General features: G+C 35.1%; 1 pseudogene; it reads left to right on the top strand.

The window, feature by feature from the left end:
* Nucleotides 1-15,902, top strand: part of LOC108541821 (ataxin-3 pseudogene) — a 21,854-nt pseudogene extending 5,952 nt beyond the window's left edge.
* Nucleotides 15,903-16,484: the final 582 nt, after the last annotated feature.

The following is a 16,484-nucleotide window of genomic DNA, read 5'->3' as shown; positions in this document are numbered from 1 at the left end:
AAATGAAATAAAACAGTCACTTGTTGATATTTACTTGTTGAAGCTGCTGATGCATTCACAGCCTTTATTATATTTTTTTCTTTTTACTATATTTTTGAAAATTTCCATTGTAGTTGCTTTCAAATTCTTTCCTTAAATCTATAATTTTATTTTTGAAATGTTTTGCAATGTCAGGTGAGGAAGAAGAGAACCATATTGACACCAGCATATAAGGGTAATTATTTTCCCAGCATAATTTAATCAATGAAACAGAAATAATAACTATCAGATGAATGTGTTATAAAAGTAATGTATTAGAAATTAAAATATTAGATTTTTATAATTGTGATCAGAATGGTTGTGTACTTGTGACACATGATAGATCTGCAAAAATATTATTGGAATTAACTACATAATTTAGGAAACAAATAAATTCTAACCAATCAATCAGAAGGAAAAAGATTTGCTATTTATTGATAATATTATCATAAATACTAGTATTTGTGAAAGTTAATTTTCAATAAATTCAAATAAACAGAAAAGATAAGAATACAAATTGACATAATCCCAGAATCCAGAAATAGTTATTCCTAATATTTTGATTAATGTGTTTTCAAATTTTTCAACTTTTCCATACTTTTACTATTTTGTTGCATAATCACAATATGTACATGTATGCCTACTTTTAATGGTTAAAATTATAAAGTAAGTTATAAAATAGATATTTGCTTATGCCAGTTTTATAAGTTTGAATTCTATGTGCCACAATATTTCACAGAGCCTTTTTTAGATATTGATATTATTGTGTATGCATAATATGTTCCTTTTGACCAAATATATAATTACTTTAAAACATTTGAAAATTTGCTCATTAATTTTCATTGTAATAGTCAATTTGATAAAAATGTCAAATCTCTTGGAAAATAATGTGATATTATACTGAAAATTTGGTCATGCTATTGTCAAGAAAAATATTTAAGATGAGACTATCTAGTTGAATAAAACTATATTTAAATTCAGACCTATAAATCCCAGTGCTTTGGGAGGTGTAGGCAAGAGGATCCCTTGAAGCCAGGAGTCTGAGGCCAGCCTGGGCCACACAGCAAAAGCCTGTTATTATTATTATTTTTTAATTAGCCAACTGTTGTGGCACATGCCTATAGTCCCAGGTATTTGGGAGGCTGAGGTAGGAGGACTGCTTGACACCAGGAGTTTGAGGTAGCAGTAAGCTATGATAGCACCACTGCACTCCAGCCTGGAAGAGAGGAAAGGAGTTTATTAAATTACTTAAATACTTAGAGACCCTGTCTCTAAAAAATAAGTAGATAAATTAAGCCTATTTGTCTATCATTTAATAATTCAATATTTTTATGACATCTTATTTGTGGACTTTTTTCCCAGTAACATATTATTTAGAGTTAATTGATTTAACTGATACAAAAAAAAAAGAAAAGATTATTGAAGAAAATTAGTTTTTTGTAACATCAAAAACAAATTCTTGTATCATTTTCTTATACAATTTGGTGAAAATTAATTATCGAACATGAGATAAAAACCAACTCTAGCACAGTTTAAATTAGTCAATTCTAAAGTCTACCTCTAGTCTGCTGGATATTAACCTGTCTGTGATACAGGTACTTCCATAGGAATGTGATTTTCATTGTATCTGCCTTCTGCCTACAGTTGAATTGTACACTAACCTTCTCTTATTCTCATATCAAAGTGATAATATTGTTCCAGATAGGTTTGGGTTACATAATGTGGTGGCTAATTTTATGTGCCAATTTGGCTAGGTCACAGAGTACACAGATATTTGGTCAAATATTATTCTGGGTTTTTCTGTTAGAGTGTTTGTTTTTGGATAAGATTAACATTTAAATTAATATACTGAGTAAAGCAGATTGCCCCCTTAATATTGGTGAGTCTCATTCGATCAGTTGGAGGCCTAAATAGAAGAGAAAGGCCAATTCCTGCCTCCCACCAGCCAAGTAAAAGAGAACTCTTCTTGCCTGATGGACTTTGAACTGGAACACTTGTTTTTTTCACACTAGAACTGAAACATTGGCTATTCCTGGGTCTCCAGGCTGCCAGTCTTTGGACTAGAATGGCACCATCAATTCTCCAGGTTGCTGACTTATCCTGAAGGTCTTGGGACTTGCCTGCCTTCATGATTACATGGGCTAAGTCCTTATAGTTTATCAATCAATTATCTATCCATCTATCCATCTATGTATTTATTTACAAAGCAATATACAAATAATTGAAATTTACTGCTCAAATTCTGCGTGTATTCTGAAAAAAGGTGGATGCAATAAAGAAACTGTAATAGCGTGTGGCTTACCCAGAGTGAGACATAGTCAGAAATGTTTGTTTTTTATAAAAATTAAATCTACATAATCAGAAACCCATATGTATGTGCTCCATAGATTATTAATATGAATTCTTCTAATCATTTACATATTCATGTTAAAATACTTTGTATTGATTACTGCATTACTCAGCTTCTGTTAAGTAATTTAAATGATCATCTCCAAAAATCAGACACATACAACATTAGGCATTTATTCCTTGTTCTTGGGTCTCCCTGTTGGCTTGGGCAGTTTGGCCACATTTCAGCTCCATACGTAGCTGCCAAGAGCATCTTCTTATCAAAGATGTGAAGAGGGCACAGAGGATTCATCCTCTCCCTAAATGTATAGATAGGTAGGTGGATGGATAGATAGATAGATAGATAGATAGATAGATAGATAGATAGATAGATAGATAGATAGATAGAGATTATGGATAAGTAATATATAGTGGTTCCATGTAACTTGTGGTGTGAGGTCTAAAATTAAATATGTGCTGCATTGACATTTGGTAAAATGAGGAGGGCCTCAAATGACCTAATTGGCAAGATTCCTGTCTGCTCTGCTCTTGCAGATAAGGACACCTAGCCAAAGAAACCTCCTTATCTCAGAGAGCAGGTACATTTTCTGCTTATCTCTGAGTGGTGGGTTTCAGTTTCCTGTCAGCGTTCAGAATTACGCAAACAACACAAGGACTTCCCCATAAGGAAGTAAAAAGTCACTCTACTCTAGATTCTACAAAGCCTGCATCCCACAGTACATGGTTGGTCATTCCATTCCCAAGTGCAACTGCCAAATATGGTATGGGTTGTCCTCCTCCACTGCACTGTGAGTGTAAGTGACTAATGAACTCCTGTCCATTTCATCTGTCCAGTGTTAAGAGTCATGTGTTCAACCATCTTCATAATCCTAAGGCAGAAATTCCTCCTCTATTAATGGGATCAATAGGACACAATAAAAATATAACATATGAAAAATAGATTGGTAAAAGCATGAATTGAAATGCTTAGGCATTGAGGGCCTTTTCTAGATTTTGTTCTGACAGTGCACATGTTGCAGCATATTCATAAACAATATTAACATGAGGCAAGTAACAGAAACAGATCTGAAGGTTTGTAATTTCAGTTATTGCATTTTAAAATAATAGTATACCTCAACATTGCTTCTCACCATTCCCCCTTAAATTCTCCCACCTGCCCTAGTTCTCTTACCGAGGGAATAAGTCCATACTTTTTCTTGTAATAAAATTATTAAAAGCTAATAATATTTCTAATGTGTACTTAAATAATGATTTGGAGCCAGTTTATTCAAAATCACATTTTACTAACTTAAGCATTAGATTTGGAAAGCATGCAATTTTTTACCATTTGGGCAAAAAAAAAAAAAAAAAAAAAAAAAAACCTGTCCTTCTTAATTTTTGACATTAATAATGATTTTTTATAAAACTCTGAGTTTGTAAAGCTAAAGAAAAACTTATGAACCTTTGAGGCTCTATTGTGTATATATATATATATTTTTAACCTAGTAACTCAAAATAGTATTTAATGTGTATACATGCACATAGAATTTATCTAGAACTGGTTAAACAGGCAAGGTACAAAATATGATTTATCGATATTATCATGTTTCCTAAATCATTTTAAATATTTTTGGCTATCATAGATATTTTATAAATAAATAAAAGATTATTGTTATTTGCCAACTCTGTAACAAGTTTCACTGTTGAAAAGTGAGACTGTATAAACCTGTCTAAGCTGTAACTAATTCCAAAATCTTGTAATGATGCAGTTTTTTATTTAAAAGTTTATGATATTGAAGTTATCCATGAACTTCAGCACTTCTTTATCAGTATTAATCATCTAGAATTCTATTAGTGTTTCCATTTTGGTCTAAAGCCATCATTAATCTCTTTCCCATGTATTTTGTTTCAATAGCCCCTAAACTGATCTCCCACCCCTAAAACTCTCCTGTAACTCAACCTAGAAAGCTTTTCTTCCATCCCTGCTGCTATATTAACTTTTCCTTTTGAATGTTGCACTCCCCTTTTGTTGCGCAACTCCTTCTAATCAAATTTCCAATAATTTCCTATCTCAGAAGAGAAAAACAATATATATATATATATATATATAAATTAATATATATATATAGTATTATATACATGGTTTTCAAATTTGGCTCTACATTCAGTCACCAGGGCTTTTTAAATTTGTTGTGGCTAAACCTTAGCCCAGATCAACTGAATCAGAATTTGTGGAGTTGCTAACCAAGCAATGGTCCTTTCGTAGTGATCTTATTGGGCAACTGGGGCTGATAACCACTGACAATTTTATTCTAGCTCCTACTTCTCTATAACTTTATCTAGCACATTATTTCTTGCCAACTCTACTGCAGTCACATGGCCTGGTGGATAGTCCTCAAACTGCTGCTGCCATTAGATAAAGAAGGATCTCCTTTTCTGAGCTGGATATTTTAAATGGTTCTAGTTGGCCTTCGTATAGCAATTACTCTTCCCCTAAATGGGAGTCTGTGGAGACAGAGAATGTACTAATGCACATACCTATTCTAGAATATGCTACAAACACCTGGAATCCCATAATTCCCTATGAAAAAGATTCTAATCCCACTTCCAGGGTCTTCACAAGCCTCTTCTCTGGACTATATAAGTGTGGTGGCCCGAAGAGTGGCCAAAGGCTGTGTTCATTGGGAAGTAAATAAGAGTTTGGATATGGAAGGTAAATTCCCACAAACACATGTGACCCTTTGTGGTGTGATACAAAAGCCCAGGGTGGAAAAAGAAAGGAGGTGAATATCAGTCTGCTGTCCCACCTTGAGGGCTTGCCCTTCCCACAATGGTATGTGCTCCTGTGTGGAATTTCAGAGTCCTAAATACCAGGTCATTATAAAGGTTTAATTGTCAAATATATATTATAATGATTTGTTAACTTGATTTTTAGTTTTAACATATTTAAATATATGGTTTATAAACCTCCATTTGTATTTTGGTCCATGACTCTACAAATGTTAAAAATGGGCGATCTCAAACACGTGAAGCATGATCTTGTCTTGAGGATTTTGCGCTTTTGTTCCCTCTGCTGGGAAGTCTACCTCCCAGAGTTCTTCATGGCACTGTATCCCACTTTAAATCTCCGTTTAAATATTATTTTGTCGGCCGGGCGCGGTGGCTCAAGCCTGTAATCCCAGCACTTTGGGAGGCCGAGACGGGCGGATCACGAGGTCAGGAGATCGAGACCATCCTGGCTAACACGGTGAAACCCCGTCTCTACTAAAAAAATACAAAATCTAGCCGGGCGAGGTGGCGGGCGCCTGTAGTCCCAGCTACTCCGGAGGCTGAGGCAGGAGAATGGCGTAAACCCGGGAGGCGGAGCTTGCAGTGAGCTGAGATCTGGCTACTGCACTCCAGCCCGGGCGACAGAGCGAGACTCCGTCTCAAAAAAAAAAAAAAAAAAAATATTATTTTGTCTATGAGGTCTTTTCTAACACTCTTGTTTTGAATGATAATTCGCCTCCTCTCCAAATTCTAACATGTTCTGTTCTCTAAAATGTGCAGTATAGTTCTCCAAAAACTTATCATTGTTGTGTCCTCTGGTGAAAGTATTATCCCATGGAAACAAACACCTGTATTTTGCAGAGCCTCAAATTCTAGGAATTTGAGAAAGAAAAGCAAAATGTCACAAGTGAATACAACAGGTAATAGAAATAGAAGTAATAGAAATGACTCTTATTTTCACCCTTCGATTTCTAGACGGTGAATTTTGAATAGGAGAAGAACATAAAAACTATACAGTGGTTTCTGATATGAAGCATATACCGTATTATGAAGGACATTATTTCAGTCTGCAAGGTGTTTGCTGCCCAGCTGGTACCATAACTGAGTAGTCAGAAACAGCTAAACCATCATGCTCTCAGGCTACCTGCTTCAGTGTAGTGAGGGAAATGGTAAGACTAGTTATGTCAACAAGTATGAGCTCATTGCCTAACTTTGTTTGTTATAAAGTAAGTTCCCTGTTCAAAAGGAATGATGTGAAGAATACTCAGGAGATCATTAAGGTATTTGATAAGTCCATAGATGATGAGTTTGACTAAAGCATTTTGGATAAGGAAGTTAAATTAATACCAGAGTATCTCTTCTAGAGACGACAAAGCACTGCCCTTTTCACAATGAAAGCTGTTGAATGTAATCAGCATACCAGTATCCCCCTGGGGAATGGCACAGTACTAGAGCTTGTTATTGATCTCTGCTGTTGGCATGTTGGTCACTCACCCATAGTTAGCCAGATCAAGCTGGCTGTCAAAGCTCCGTATTACTGAGCACAGCATAACATCCATCCCTGCTGATACAACCACTAAGTTCCTATGCCCACTGGGCTACAACAGAGATATCTGGGCAGATAGACTGATTTGCATCCATAGAACAGTTCCACTTGTCCACATGGGTTTGAAGATTGCCATCTGCTGAAATGCTTTTTGGTTTTCCTTCATATGGAGCACAAATATCATTGTATTTTGTGCCCACTCAGAGGAAGTTTACCTACATAATTCTTCCCAGAATTCCTTGTCACCAGTTTCCCAATTGTGTTCCTTCCATATCCTTGACCATCCAACCAGATAATTTGCCACTTGTCATGAATGACTTCAGATCATTACATCTGGCATTTTCTTCTTCTTGGTAAAATGAACAATCAGGTGTACTGCTCAAAATTTTGCCAACTGGAAAGGTTTTCCTTTACCATTATTTTAAAAATGATTTTCCAGTATGAGGCTAAAACTTTGTAGCTCTCCACATTCAGGTAGTATTAACATATTATGTAGAATCATTTATAAATGGGCTAGAGTATTGTTTTCGGTCTAATGGACATAAGAAACCATAATAAGTATTGAAAGTGAGGAAGCAATTTAACATGTATATGAACAATGGACATGTGGACCACTTTCTAAGATGCCTTATTTGAGTCTGTAGGACTTACTTGAACTCAATCTCATATATAACAATTTTGCTTGATGATGAAGTGCTGCTGTGCTCACCTAATTTTATGGTTCAGTCAGTCAGACAACATCCTTTTCATGATGTTCACTTGATAAATTTGTTGGTAATCATCAAGCATTCAGTCTCTACTCAGGCTCTGTAATATGCCCAGATCTTTTTCTTAAAATAAGAATAGTTATCCCTAGAGGGTGGTGTAATTTTTGTTAAAATCTTTAGAGTTGCATTATGATTATCTGCACATGCCTGCCCAGTGCTCTGTACAGCATACCTGGCTGTCATAGATATGTCAAGGAAAATTGGATCTGCTGAGTCAAATGGTCCAAGTGGCAGAGCAGTTTGCAAGCAACCTGGACCTGCTAAAGAGCCTCTTCTTGATTTGAGCCACACTCCAAACTAGTAGCTTCTCAGGTTACTTGATAAAAGTTTTGGATTAGCAAGCCAAAGTGAGATATTTGCCACTTAGTAAATCTAAAAATCTCAATAAACATCATGCCTGTCTCATAATTTAAGGAGGGGACAGATGCAGCAACTTGTCTTCAATTTAGAAATTGTATCTTACATTGTCCCAGGCTCCTAAATCACTACAAAGCATGATGAAAAAAAAAAAAAAAACCTAACAAAACTAAAAATCCATATAGTTGGCCTGTAATCAATAAGAATAAATGAAATTTGAACTTGCATTTTTGTCTTACTGCTTTGAAGCCTCCAACTTTGATAATGTGCATGACCTACAATAGAGTTGATGCACTTTACCATGGAACTTCAAAAGCACTTGGCCAAGTACTTGAAGATGCTGAAGACAGAGACCCAGTGGGACCTCCAGGTGCTGCAGATCCAACTTTCCTCGTGCCAACAAGATAATCTGGCACACTTGTACAGTGTGAGCCATCTGAAACCATACCTAATTTTACATCAAATTTCTGAGTTTAAACATGGACTACTGCTGCTTCACTTCCACCTTCTAAATCTTACACAAATTTATTTTGTGGCCAACACTGCACTAGAACCTTAAAGGAAAGGGAATTTCAAATTACATAATTCCAGTTTAGCTAAATTGATACAAAACAGCATCACATTAATTATTTCCATGTTAATTTCTTCTTCCTTTAATATCCAGAATCTACATAATTATTTTGAAGTCATACTCATGTTTCAAAATTTAACAAGATGTGCTATGTCTTTTGCAACTGTAACTCAATTATTGACACCAAACTCTTCTTTCAAGGCAGTTAAGTGATAGCTCACTAGACTTGTAAGCGCACCCAAGGTAACTAAAAGAAAAATTCATACATATAAAAATCAGATCGAATTATTAAATTTTAAAATTCCAACAAAATATTCATGCAATGTTTTATAATTTATCAAAATACATTGCTTTACACATTTCTTAGTGCATGAACCTTTTAAAAATGAATGTATAGTCTATGTCATTTTATCAGTTTACGGAATATATTTCTACATTCTTTCAACACATCTATTAATTGACTACCAGATGACTGGAACATGGTGCAGAGTTTATAATAATAATCAAGGTAGGCAAGTCCCAATTGTAAAATAATTAGTATTCTGGAAGATAAAGGGGAGGGGGGATAGGAAAAGCAGGTAATGAAAAGTAGAAGTACTATACTAAACCTCAAGTAAAGTTTTATGAAGTAAAGAAAACAGAGTACTGTGGGAGAGAAATATAAGTCTATCTAAAGGAAGTTACTTCTGTTAGATAGAATTTGAACTGGAAAAGCAATGACAAGAAGGTGATCACTGTAGGGAAATCTAAGATAAGAGATCTAAGATAAGAGTGCTCCAGCAAGATACTAAGGACGGGGAGCAAAGTTGGCATGTTGCAGGAGAAAAATAAAAACAAAAAACAATGGAGTGTCTGGAACATGATGAGAAAAGGATGAGTGTTGCTGGATGAAGTCAGAGAAATAGCTGGACTCAGAATATGTAGCATTTTATAGGCTATGGTAAGTAATCAATATATGTTATCTTTCACAGCCTTGAATTTTTGAAGTGTATAGACCAAGTATTTTGCAAAATGCACCTCTCATTGGGCTTATTTGATGTGTCCTCATGATTAGATTTAGGTTATGCATAGGGATGCCAAGGAGGTAATATTGGGTCATTAGTGAATCATGTCAAGAGTCATGATGTCTCCAACTTGCTGTCAGATGGCTCCAAAAACAATCAGTGTAGTGGGGGAGGGAGAGGAGAAAGAAAGTTGGGAGGAGGAAAGAACAAGGAGTGATAAAACAAATGGATAGAAACATTTAAAAAATTACCATCTCTATACCCTTTGTTTAGGTATGAAAGTTCTTTGTTCTATTCTTCTTTTATGTAATTTTGAAATTATATCAAAATAAAAATTACCCAAAGTAATAAATAAATAAATAATATCAATTATCTAAATGTGATATGGAGACAATTATTTTTAGTATAGGAATGGCATGACATAAATTACATTTTAAAAATACCTTCTCTTTTATGAGCAGAACAGATCCTTTAAAAGTGGTCGAGTGTAGCGATGGGGAAATTAATCAGGAGACCGTAATGATAGCCAATCCAAGAAGTAATGGTGACTATAACTGGATTTTATTCCTAAAGATAGAAATAAGTGGCTATAAAATATGTTGGAAGTAGAAAATAGGACTTATTAATGAACTGAATTTAGAGTTATGTGAAGAAATAACCAATCAAGAACCTTCTTGGTTTCAATTATGAGCAAGTGCGTAAAATGCGAGTAAAAGCCTGGATTCGGAAAAGTTTTGACAAGGAGTTTAAGGGGATGGAAATTATGAGCTATGTTTTGAAAATGTAAAATGTGACATTAGTATATAATATCCAAGTAAAGATATGGATAATTTGAACAATATAAATATTTTGTGAGTCCAAAAGAGTCAAATGTCTTCAATTTCATATGATTCCATCACCTAATATTATGTGGCTGTGGATATTAATCTGCAGTTCAGGGAAAAGCTCAGATTTAGACAGAGATTTGAGAAGCATTGGAATATTGATGTTATTTAAAGCTGTAAAACTGGATGTGGTCACATAGGAAAAAATGTAAACAAAAAATAACTTTATAGGTGAGCTAACAACAAGATATTTATAAATAAAAATTGAGGCTGAGCACAGTGGCTCCCACTTGTGACTTCCCAAAATTTTGGGGAAGCCAGGGTGGGAGGATTGCTTGAAGTCAGGAGTTCAAGACAAGCTTAGGTGACATAGGGAGACCCCTGTCTCTATAAAAAAGAAAAACAAACAAAAAAATGAGTCAGGTAGTCCTAGCTTGTAGGTAGGCTGAGGTGGGAGGATTGCTGCAGTCCAGGAGTTGAAGGCTACAGTGAGCTATGATTGTTCCACTGCACTTCAGCCTGGGTGTTAGAGCGAGACACTATCTTAAGAAGAAAAGAATAGATTAAGAAAACAAGTATAACAAGAAATTTCAGAAAAAGCAGATGAAACGATTAAAATTATTTGTATTTTCTTCAACAAAATATTAAAACTATTTTTCAGTTTGATCTTTTGGCATTGCTGTGTTTCATTCCCTGTCACATAAATAAATAAATACAATCTTCTGAGTCACTATGAGTCTATAAACTTGACTCTTGATTTAATAAAGAATCTTAGCAAACCTTTTCAAATTTCACAACCCTAGGACTTACCTAACTGCAATATTCAACATTTTATATGCTGCTCCAACTTCTACCAACTGTACAATAAACTACTAACAGTTTAAGATAGACTCAAAAAGAAATACACAACCATAATACTTTCTTATGTTTTATTGTGCAATAAATTTGACATAAAGGTTGCAAACCCACATTTACTTGATACATGGTGCAATGTAAACTGATAATTTCCACTTTCTCTTCTCCTTCTCTTCTCTTTTCATCAACAGACTGTTGATTTTTTATCTTATATTCAAGAGCCCCATCAAGGAGAAGTATATACTTGCTATATACATCAAAGCAGCATTTTTCAAATTGCTACTACTTGGTAGCAAAACCAGAAATGTAACATGAAAATGAAAATAGCTTAATAGATTATATAAAATTGCTCCTAGGGTAAATCTGGAGGACCAGGCTCAAAAAAATAAGCAAGAACAAGGTAACTAACCAGTAGACAACAGGCTACTGAAACAGACTGGCTAGATGATGCTCTGAACATTAATGTTTCTGGAAACAGCCCTGTCATCACTCAGGAATGCCACTCTTGGAAATTTGATTATTTTAACTTGAATAGCCTCAAACTTTTCTTGAATAGCTTTCACTCTCCCTTAGCATTCAATGCCTGAGAAAGAAATATGTGACTTCAAGCTCAACCCAAGTTTATATGTCTATGAGCTATTAGGGTGTGAATGTAGGATGGGACCCTGCCTGCTTCAAGTTCCACCATCACACTAGGGATTCCTTCACAATTCAAGGGGTATTTACACGATGGATAATTAACAAGTAACAAATATCTACTGTAACCAAAATTATACATACAATCTTCTTTTGTTTAGAAAAAATGTATCCTATATGACATAATACAAATATTTCTTGTACAACTAAAACAAATTTCATTTTCAAGGGAAAATTTCCTAAAGTTTCAGTAATTTTGCATCCAATTCTATGTTTGAATTCTATAGAAAATGCTTAATGCTTTTTACAGGAGGAAATTTGTTACAATATAAATATAAGTACAAACACTAGCAAAGATTTAAAAATGGATAAACGCTCTACTTTATAGCACATAATTTACAAATTACCTCCTCTATCACCCATTTCAAATTCTTCTGGTTTTGAGACAGCAATCTCAACCTGACAGGGTTCTCTACCTAATTCTATGATCCAAACTTATGTTAATTAAATATCTGTGACTTTGGTGTTCCTGCCTGTACAGATTACAATAACATTTAGGCCTCTATGCTGTTGTGCTAGTGGGTGTAGTAGGGGGTCATCTGAATTCTATTCGTATTCTTCCCTCCTTTATGTAATATTTACCTATTTGGATGGTGAGGATTGATCATCCCAGCCAATATAAATACCCCGTTTTGACTTTTGATTTAATCATATGAAAAGCTACTTTGGCCAGAGATAATCTCGTCTAAATCAACGTGACTCATCTTGGAAGCATTCTTCAGAACCCAGACTTTCAAATGAGCAAAGCCATGAATCATGGGGGATAACAATAGACTTTTTTCCCAACTACATATTTAGGTGTAATTTAACTTCTGTCCTTTGTCTCCGACTGCATTCTGCTTATGGGAGGACATTTTTCGAAGATTGGTTGTTAGTTCAAAACACATTATATAGTCTTCAGGACAACATTATAACTATTCAAGTTTCAGGCTCATATGTTGGGGAAGGGAGGGAGATATATTAAGTATTTAGAGCTCATCAAGGTGACTAGCGTTATGTAGTCCCTCTAGTTGCTTTGGACAGCAGGTGGAACAGAGGCCTTAGAAATCACTGAGTGGTGACCAAAAGAAAATGCCATAGAATAATATAAGCTATACTTATTTTTAAGATGGCTTTACACTGATTTTTCACCTAGAGCCCTGATGGACTTATTAGAGGACACTTTTAGGAAATTTATTCTAGTTCTCAAATACTAAGTTATATGGACTTACCTTGATCATGTGTGTGGCTGCCTGCCTCTGAGGTAACCTCCATTGGTCTCCACCTCCTAGTATTGATTCCATTGTACAGTCCATTCCCACCTTCTACTAGGGTTGATCTATGTGGCCAATAGAATATGACAGATTGATGGTATGTTGCTTCTGTGGTTGAGTTATAAAATATATTGTGACCTCCATCCTGGTCCCTCTTTTTGTTTTTGTAATTTCAATAGCTATAGGAGTACAGGGGGTTTTGGGTGACATAAATGAATTGTATAGTGGTGAGGCCTGGAGTTTTAGAGTATCCATTACCTGAATAGAGTACATTGTACCTAATAGATGATTTTTCATCCTTCACCCACCTCAAACCCTCCCTCCTTCTGAGTCTCCAGTTTCCGTTAAACCTCTCTGCACATCTTTGTGTATCCATAGCTTAGCTCTCACTTCTAAGTAAGAACATGCAGTATTGCATTTTCCATTTCTGAGTTACTTCACTTAGATTAATGGCCTTCAGTTTCATATAAGTTGCTGGAAAAAAATTCATTATTGTATTCTTGTTTATTAGTATTTTTCCATGTAGTTAATATACCACATTTTCTTTATCCACTTATCGGTTGATGGCCGTTTAAGTTGATTCCACATCTTTGCAATTGTGAAATCTGCTGCAATAAACCTACGCATGCAGGTGTCTTTTTAAAATAGTGACTGCTTTTCTTTTGGGTACAAAACCAAAACTAATAAATAGGACCTAATTAAACTAAAAAGATTCTGCACAGCAGAAGAAATATTGAATGAACAGTCTACAGAATTGAAAAAAAAAAAGTTGCAAACTTTACATCCAACAAAGAACTAATATCCAGAATCTACAAGGAAGTCAAACAAATCAGCCAGAAAAAAAAAAAAAAAAAAAAAATAATCCCATTAAAAGTAGGTAAATGACAACAACAGACATTTCTCAAAAGAAGATACAAAATGGCCAACAAATATTTTAAAATGCTCAGTATCACTAATCATAAGGGAAATAAAAATTAAAACCTCAATGAGATACAACCTTACTCCAGTATGGGTATTGGGCATCATTAAAAAATCAAAAACAATAGATGTTGGTGTAGCTGTAGTGAAAAGGGAATGTTTATACACTGTTGGTGGGTATGTGAATTAGTATCTCACTTTTTTAAGTGGCTTATCAGGGAGAAGTCAGCTGCAAGGGAGAACAGCTTTATGTTGAGACTCATGTGATAATTAACCGAGACTTTCTGCCACTGACCATACAAGTGAGCTACCTTGGAAGCAGGTCTGTCAGTCTCTGTCAACTTTCAGATGACTGAACTTTGACTGACAGCTTTACTAAAATGTTATAAAAGATCCTGAATCAGGATCAGCTATATAAACCACTACTGAATTTCTGATCTTAAAAACTATGTTAGATAATAAATGCTTGTTATTTAAGCTGCTATTAATAATGTTTAGAGCAATTTTCACAGTAATAGAAAATTAAGTCTGTTAGGAAGGTTGTCTTAAAAACATTAAAGAGCTATATTAATAACCATTGCTAGAAACCCATAGTCCTTATGATTTTGGACTATTGTCATAGAATCCTTTGGATGTCAGTTTAATATGATATAATTTTCGTACTACTCAACAGAGATAATTAAATATCAAGTCCATTAACCAAAGAAAGTGGGATACATTTTTTTTTTCAACAGAAATTTTGGTATGCCACAGCAAGAAAAAACATTAAAGCGTAATTAAGATATCTTAGTGTAAACAGATGTTTTAGAAAACACACAGTAGGAAAATGAAAACACAGTGAAACAATTTTTGAAATTAAGATAATTGGTTAAAAATGGAGCTTCTTAGACAAATAAACAAGTAGTCAATCTTTCATAAGAAGCAAGAAGGCTCACTTTGTGCTCAACAATTCTGGCATGATTTATTATAAGGAGAATATTTTAGGCCTGTGGAATTATCTTCTATTTTACATCAGCTAAATGAAGAACAGAGGATGAGAATGGCAGAAGGAAGAGTTTCTAGAGAAGAAACTAGAAACACATTTTTACAGCAGCCTTCTGGAAATAGAAGTGACAGGTTTTTTTTGCTTTTGTTTTTGTTTTTTTCTCTATTCAGGTTATAAGCAATGCCTTGAAAATTGGGATTTAGACCTAATCTTGTTCAATAGTCCAGAGTATCAAAGGCTCAGGATCAACTCTATAAATGTAAGATAATTTCTATGCAATTATAAAGAATACGTGTTTACAGTTAGAAAGTTAGGAGAGCAATGTTTAATTCGAATACTTTCTTGAGGGTTTCAGACTTAACATCAGATAAATACCCTGCACTTTTCTCAGCTCAATTACAACAGGAATGTTATTCTACACTTCTTGTTGAGGATGACCTGCCAGACTGTGAGGCCGACCAACTCCTGCAGATGACTAGGCTCCAATACATGCATCGACCAAAACTTATTACAGAAGACTTAGATAAATTAACAGCAAAGGCTCCATGAAACAGACCTGGAATGAGTCTTAGAGACAAATGATGGGTCAGAAATGTTAGATGATGAGGAGGATTTGCAGAGGGCTCCGGGACTAAGTCGCCAAGTAATTGACCTGGAAGATGAAGAAGCAGATCTCTGCAGAGCTCTTCAGCTAAGTATGCAAGGCAATTCCAGAAATTTATCTCAAGATGTTCCGTAGACCTCAGGGACAAATCTCACTTCAAAAGAGCTTTGGAAGAGAAGAGAAACCTATTTGAAAAGCAGCAGCAGCAGCAGCAGCAGCAGCACCAGGTAGATTCACCAGGACAAATTTCATATCCATGTGAAAGACTGACCACAAGTTCAGGAGCATGTGAGAGTGATCTAGGTGACATGAGTGAATAAGCCATGTTTCAGGCAGCTGTGACCATGTCTTTAGAAACTGTTGGAAATAATTTGAAAACAGAAGGAAAAAATATCATTCAAAAATAATTTAGGCTGGGTGTGGTGGCTCACATCTGTAATCCCAACATTTTGGGAGGCCAAGGTGGGAGGATCACTTGAGGCCAGGAGTTCAAGACTAGCCTGGCCAACATGGCAAAACCACATCTCTGCTAAAAATACAAAAAAAAAAAAAATAGCCAGTTATGGTGGTGCACATGTAGTAATAGCTATTCGGGAGGCTGAGGTATGAGAATTTCTTGAACCCCAGGGGCAGAAGTTGCAGTAAGCCGAGATCATGCCACTGCACTCCACCCTGGGTGACAGAGTGAGACTCTGTCTCAAAAAAATAAAATATAGGTAAATAAATAATTTAAATACTCCTATTTTTCCAATATTATCCCGTGTGATTACAGCATAGGACTCCAACGTTATACTGTAGGATAACAGCAAAGCTCCATTTTGGTAATGTGTCAAATACATGAGGAAATAAGACTTTTAGGTGGCTTGAAAACAAAATGATGAGAAAGTGGGAAAATGCATCAGTTGTAGGACTAAATAATGATTTTTCAAATATTAGCCAAATAGGCATTCAGCAATTAAAGAAATTTAAAATATGTATTTTTTAATTGA

This window comes from Rhinopithecus bieti, unplaced genomic scaffold (genome assembly GCF_001698545.2).
Source record: "Rhinopithecus bieti isolate Rb0 unplaced genomic scaffold, ASM169854v2 scaffold_18921, whole genome shotgun sequence".
NCBI lineage: Eukaryota > Metazoa > Chordata > Mammalia > Primates > Cercopithecidae > Rhinopithecus > Rhinopithecus bieti.
This window is presented reverse-complemented; position numbering and strand designations above follow the sequence as displayed.